Source organism: Schistocerca cancellata, chromosome 3 (assembly GCF_023864275.1).
Source record: "Schistocerca cancellata isolate TAMUIC-IGC-003103 chromosome 3, iqSchCanc2.1, whole genome shotgun sequence".
NCBI classification, from domain to species: Eukaryota; Metazoa; Arthropoda; class Insecta; order Orthoptera; family Acrididae; genus Schistocerca; species Schistocerca cancellata.
Window position 1 is genome coordinate 900,887,288 of NC_064628.1, and position 7,188 is coordinate 900,894,475.

The 7,188-nt window shown below is 46.0% G+C and overlaps 1 protein-coding gene across 2 annotated transcripts in view; it reads right to left on the bottom strand.

The window, feature by feature from the left end:
* The window catches only part of LOC126175975 (tubulin polymerization-promoting protein homolog), a 457,338-nt gene extending 451,134 nt beyond the window's left edge, over positions 1-6,204 (bottom strand). For both annotated transcript variants that reach the window (XM_049923076.1, XM_049923075.1), the window contains exon 1: positions 6,053-6,204. The gene's annotated coding sequence lies outside the window, so the exon portion shown is untranslated. The remainder of the gene's footprint in view (positions 1-6,052) is intronic.
* Positions 6,205-7,188: the final 984 nt, after the last annotated feature.

Here is a 7,188-nt window from a genome sequence, read left to right on the forward strand (position 1 = left end):
AATAAAACAGATCTTCAGCATTATTTAATTCTTATTGGCGCACTTTGGCATATGGACAGACACAGTCAATTTCAGAGATTTTCGTACTCAGGTTGTCACGTCATCGCGACTTATTTAGTTTCATAAACGGAAAAAGGTCTGTCACACAATTACGTCGATTGAAATATTGTAGCACTTTTGCAACCTCATTATGGAGACATGGAAACTCTACCTGAGAAAAACAACGTAGACGTCCTGGACAGTTTTAACGTGAAGGATTTAAAATTCAAACAAGAATTACTTTGCAGATCAGTCAGTTACATCTGCATATGCACAGGGTCGCTTTCAACTGAAACAGCAGACGGTCTCGAAAACAGCTCGAAAATAGATAGATGTAATATTGTCAGTGTCCTCAAAACTACTCGGAAACCATCGTTGTAATGTTTTCAGGGTCACAATGAATTCTTCAAACCTTGTGTTTTCTTTAACGGCAGTGAGCTCAGGGAACTGGACTGTCTTTGTCAGAATGAGCCCCTTCTATAACGCTATTTTCTTTTTAAATGCATCCCAAATCAAATCAGAAAGAAGTTATTTCACACTTTGCAATGTTTTGCAATGTCTTACTGTGGGCAGTGTCTAACTGTGGGCAGCGTCCAGTCAAATCCACTTAAAATGCGAGGTCTGTAATCCATTCCGAATGACCTAATGTTCGTTCCAGCACTCTTTTTTCCTTCGTCCGGACATTCCCTTGACTTAAGCAATGTCCTTTGCAATAAAATATAAAATCTCCATACTCTTTGTTCAACTCCATCGCAAACTGGTGCAAATGAGGGTGCAACTTCAGAAATTTTACTATTCATATCACCAATTTCTTCACGTGGTGCATGCCTGCAAATTTATTGCGAAGTGCTACTTGATGTACAGAACGATGAATCGTGTTTGTCAATCGTAATTTTATGCGTGGTATTGTAATATATTTTCATAACAATAACATATCTGGAGTACCCGTCGCTTATGCCACTGCATTATATATATATATATATATATATATATATATATATATATATATATTGAGACTTCTCATCTCTCTCTTCTGTCATTGCCAATCAGTTTTAGAGTCTAATAACAACAGACCGCAAGACTGCCAACAGCCCCTGGACCTGTGAATGCCCTTCGTGTTACGAACAAACAGCGAAGGGTAAACAGCACTGACACAACGGTTCTGCCGAAGTGAAGAGAGTCGTTCTGACCGAATAACGCCACACCGCAATACTAGATGAAATGTCGCGTTTGCCACGCTGTACCAAGTACTTTCGGGAAGGAACAAGCAAAGCCGAGATAGGCCGAGCCTCGGCCAGGGTGGAAATTGAGACACCGCGGCCGGCCCTGTGTTAGGACTAATGCCTATAGTTACGGTACCGCAGAACAAATTCTGGGATATTAGAGGCGCTAGCAATTAAAGAAGTTTGTGAACCACCAGTCTACGGACTTACTGGCAGGTTGAAACGTTGCGCCGAAACTACATGTACGTCAACATCTACTGTATACTCTGAAGCTACTTTACGCAGGGTGACGGAGAGTACTTCTGTAATCTCTATGTTCCCCTGCCCCTTCCCTGTTTCTCTGCCTCGTGATGACTGAGTGTTGTGTGATGTCCTTAGGTTAGTTAGGTTTAAGTAGTTCTAAGTTCTAGGGGACTGATGACCATTGATGTTAAGTCCCATAGTGCTCAGAGCCGTTTGAACCAACCTTGTCCCGCAGTTACGGAGGGTCAGCCATCGTTAATCGGATTTGGCATGTTAATGGTTAACGGGTGGCCGGATGCCCTTCCTGCTGCCACCCCGTACCCCCCAGGATGGAATTAGTATACCGCAACTGTCTGCGTCAAGTGTAATCCATGGAATAGTGCGAAAGTGTTCCGATGTCTGCGATGAGGCGGAACTTGGGGACCAACCCGGTATTCACCTAGCGGGATGTGGAAAACCGCCTAAAAGCCACATCCAGGCTGGCCGGCACATCGGCCTTCCTCGTTAATCCGCCGGGCGGATTCGATCCGGGATGGCGCGCCTACCCGAGTCCAGGAAGCAGCGCGTTAGCGCTCTCGGCTACCCTGGTAGGTCTTTCAGTTGTTAATATATGGGGTATAGGAATTATAATTTTAGGTGCTGGAAATTTGATGCTTTTTCTGCAAGTGTGCGTAGTTTCCAACAATTCCGACTAACTGCAGAGCTGCAGTGAAAATTAAAGTGACCTATGCGCAAGACTGAATTCTTGGTTGCGGAGAAGAGACCGTTGTGAGCATCCATAAAAATATGAGTGCAGTGTGTGGTAATGATGCAGCTGATAGGAGTGGTGTTGGGAGATGGCTATGATGGTTATGATCACACTTTGGCTACCTGATAGCTCCTTCATGAGAAACGAGTGATCATAGGACATTCAAACATTTGTAAAGACTTGAGGTAGAAAAATAACGAATAAACCATTGAAAGAAACACATTATAACTTCCATACAAGAGGGTGACAGTTGATTATGTTTACGTTCCAGGTTACAAGCGTTGTTCAGTGTGATGACCATATGAATCCACGGCAGCCTGGCACCCCACCAGAGATTTCTCTACAGCTGCCCGAAACAACGGGCACAACTCGTGTACTGATGAAGATCACACATTGCGTCCAGTATCCCCAGCCGTGGCAACAGTAACTTCTTCAAAAATTTGTGGAGCAATTGGCCATCGGCCTCTCCCGGTAGCAATTCCCAAATCGCCAGTTAAATCTAACTTCCGAATCATATCCTTCATCCCCCAGTGCGGAAAGAGACCTCTCCGTATTCCTTTAACGTGTCGATACTCGCGAAGAACAGCAGTACTGTTGCTGTTATTTTGATAAAACATCTTTACGAGTAAAGCCCTTATAACCTCGTCCAAGTCCATATTGACTGTCTTCAACTGTAGTGCACACTGATGCTTGTGATTGAATCGTGTGTCACCATACGAGTACGGGCACCTAATGGAACGTTATGACAGCAACGTTACCAACAACACAAATCCTGCAGCGCACGGTTTAAACATCGTTCCTATAAAGTTGGCTACCCGTTCGGAAGATAGTTTTCCGCCTACACCAGCTCAAGTAGCGAAAGTTTAATTACAACCACCCTGTATTTCAGGCGTCGTTGGAAGCGCAGAATCTGAGCTCCATGATCTGTCACGTTCGGTGCGTCCTGTCAAAACCATTGATCCCATGCAATTGTTCGTGTAGACCGGCGCACCACAGCTAGCAATCGGCGAGAATTGGAAGCGCGTGTGCAGTGACTGAGACTCTTGGATATTTAAGAGGGATTGTATGAATTCTCACAAGAAACCACAAGATTTAAAGAAAAGCCTTATCGTGTGGAATGTTGGAGCAGTTTAAGGCCAATGGAGAGACCTTTCTGTCACTGATCGTTACAGGTGAGAAAACCTGGGTGCCTCGCTTTGAGCCGAAACAAAATTTAGTCACTGGACTGGCATCACCCGCAATCACCAAAAAATAAATTCAGGACAGCTCCCTCTGCTCGCAAAATCATGATGATTATCTTTTCGGATGCTGATGACGTCATATATGAGAAGTCAAATGAAAGTATATGGTTCCAGAGACATTTCCAAGTCTCAAACATCTATGATTTGTATATGCAGACTAAAGCGATGAATGAAAATTACACCAAGGACGGCATTCGAACCCGGATCTCCAGCTCAGGAGGCAGATGCACTAACCACTACGCCACTGTAGCACAGTGGGTTTGCATAACTGCACGGACTACCCTAGCACGCCTCCCTCTTCAATCGAAACTCCCATTCACGACTCAGCCGATAAGGTATTCGTCCTAAGCTCGACCATCATTGCAGAGGCTCTCCAACTGTATTGGAATAGCACCTCAGCGTCGAATGAAATAGGAGATCCTCGTTTGAATCCCGGCCTTGGTACAGATTTTCATTCACCGCTTTAGTCTGGATATATGCATCATATGTGAGAAGACTCTGAAGTAACTCAAGAACCGTTTTCGACGTGTTATTTCCGACAACAATCCAAAAGAAATCTTGTTCCAACGCGACAATGCACGTCCCCATATAAGTCTCAGAACCCGAGGACACATCGCCAAATTGGGTAGGACATTATTGCCTGACCCGCCCTCTAGCCCAGACTTGGCGCCCTTGGACTTCCACCTGTTTGGACCACTTGTGAATTCTCTAGGGAGGACATACATTGAAGATAACGACAGCATAATTCGCTCATTGAAAATATGGCTACTACCACAGGACAAGTGCTTTTGCGAAAAGGGAATACACACTGTTACACAGCACTTACGGCAGGGCCATAGAACGTGATGATGACTAAGTTGAAAAATAGCAAGTGTAAAAGAAATGTTGAATGATATTTTCATCAAATTCTAACTTTTAATAATGAATATGTTCAGGGGAAGAAATGTTGGGCATTATTTACTGAATGATCCTCGTATTTGAGATGAAGTAAAATGTTATCAGATTCCAAAATTTCGACAGTAAACTTCTCCGTCACGCACAGGTCCTCTCTTGTACCGTCTGTCTCTGAAATTCGTTGAGCATCTCCGAAGAGTTAGCGCGCTTACTAATCTCTGCAGTGGCGAAATGCGCCGTTCTTCATTGGGCCTTCTCCATCTCTTTAATTAACTTGGTGGGGGTTCCAGACTGCTGAGTAATACTCAAAAATCTTTGGAACGAGTGTTTTGTAAACCACTTCTTTCACGGATGAACAACGTTTGCTTGAGATTCTGCCAGCTAATTTCAGCCTGTCGTATGCTTTTCTTACACCTACATGGGGCGTTCAAGAAGTAATACAACACTATTTTTCTCGATAGACTACGGTTGAAAAAATGCGGAGTTCGTTGTGGTACATCACTGAATATTCCCACTTCACGTCCTATAGTTTTATGAAGTTCCGATAGGTAGCGGCGCTATACGTCGCCTTTAAAATGGCATCTGTAACGGAGGTGCGTTCCAACCAGAGAGTTGTCATTGCGTTTCTTTTGACGGAATACCGGAGCATCGCAGTTATTCGTAGACGCTTGCAGAATGTCTATGGAGACATGGAAGCGAACAAAAGCACGCTGAGTCGTTGTGCGAGGCGTGTGTCATGATCTTAACGAGATGGCGCAGGCCTGTCCGATCTCCTGCGTGCCGTCCGGCCGCACACAGCTGTGACTTCTGCAGTGCTACCCTCAGGATATTAGAGAAAAGATCTCAGCGTGTTCGTCGCCACAAAAATGCAAACGAACTTCTCCGTGACGACGCAAGGCCTCATACAAGTCTGCGCTCCCGAGAGTAGCTCACAAAACTTCGTTGGACTGTTCTTCCTCATTCACCCCACAGGCCGGATCGCGTACCTTCCGACTTCTGTTTGGTCTAATGAAGGATGCACTGCGCGGGAAGTTCAAAAATGGCTCTGAGCACTATGGGACTTAACATCTATGGTCATCAGTCCCCTAGAACTACTTAAACCTAAATAACCTAAGGACAGCACACAACACCCAGTCATCACGAGGCGGAGAAAATCCCTGACCCCGCCGGGAATCGAACCCGGGTACCCGGGCGTGGGAAGCGAGAACGCTACCGCACGACCACGAGCTGCGGACTCCGCGGGAAGTAGTACGTGAATGATTGGGAGGTTATGGTCGCAGCAAGACGTTGATTCCGACGTCGACCAGTAGAGTGGAACCATGCTGGCATACAGGTCCGTGTAGTAAGGTGGTGTAAGGGCGTCGCAATGAACGGAGATTATTTTGAAAAATAGGAGTTTGTAAAGTGGGGAATAATACGGTGTAATGGGCTCTGGAATTAAACGAACCTGCTTTCAGAAAAAAAATGTGTTACTTATTTAACGCCCCTCGTAGTTTTATTTGCTCACTGCAGTTTAGCTCGCTCCGGACCATTGCAGCAGTTACTGTTTCCAGAGATTTGTCGGCAGTAGTGTGATCGAACCGGTAGTGGCTCCCTCGGCCTATTTATGCGAAGTATTTGGAACTCGGCAGCACGCCGATGCACTGTGGCAGAGTTGGGCCTACCTGCAGGGCTGCGGGAATCGGCTGAGAGAGTGTGGAGCGCGGATCGATGCGTGTGCTGCGTGCGAAGCGGCGCGGCTGCGTGCGCGGCGCGAATCGTCTCGTCCAAGCGCTGGGCCGGCACTGCACCAGGAGTAGCCGCAGGACTGACCTGCGCGGCTGGGCGACGCCTGGTGGCGGAGGCGGCGCGCGGCGGCGCGCAGGCGCACCATGCCTGCCGGCACGGCTCCTCGCGAAAAAATAGTAGCCTGCCAGAGGTCGTTGCGAGTCCTCAGAGAACGTGCGTTTGTTTATTTACCGTAACAGAACGTTCTCAGTGCACGTGGAAACGATGTGTCGTTGTTGTGGTCTCCAGTCCAAGGACTTGGCTGATAAACGCTACTCCAACATTTACAAAAATCATTTCAGTCTGCTTGGTGCATCCATCCCTTGGTCTGCCGCTACAGTTTCACCTCCAACTCTCCCCTCCATTACTAAACTAACGATTACTTCGTACCTCAGGATGTGACGTAGCAACCGACTTCTTCTTTTAGTTATACTGCACCATAAATTTTCCCCAGTTTTATTCTGTACTTGCTAGACTTACAAAACTACTGTAGACTGCCACAGACTGTCGTAAGAAATCATAGACTACGGTAGTTTTCTTAGTTGCCTTGGTTAGTTAAGATCGTAACCGCATTACGTATATGTTAGCTGTGTTGCATACCTATCAAGCGTTACCTCATTTCGATAGTCTTATTTCTGTATGTGATCAGTCTCTTACTATGTTCCCCTAGAAACAGGCAGCGGTGAACAGTTTAGAAAATGAGCGAGGATATAGAAAGAGTCGCATAACCTGCGGAACATTTTTGTTCTGCATAGTTATCCGCCGGCCGAAGTGGCCGTGCGGTTAAACGCGCTGCAGTCTGGAACCGCAAGACCGCTACGGTCGCAGGTTCGAATCCTGCCTCTGGCATGGATGTTTGTGATGTCCTTAGGTTAGTTAGGTTTAACTAGTTCTAAGTTCTAGGGGACTAATGACCTCAGCAGTTGAGTCCCATAGTGCTCAGAGCCATAGTTATCCTCCCGTCCATTACTTAAAAATAAACAGTAGTTGTAACAAAATTGAGTCAATGTTTAATTGAAGTTTTATTCGAAAA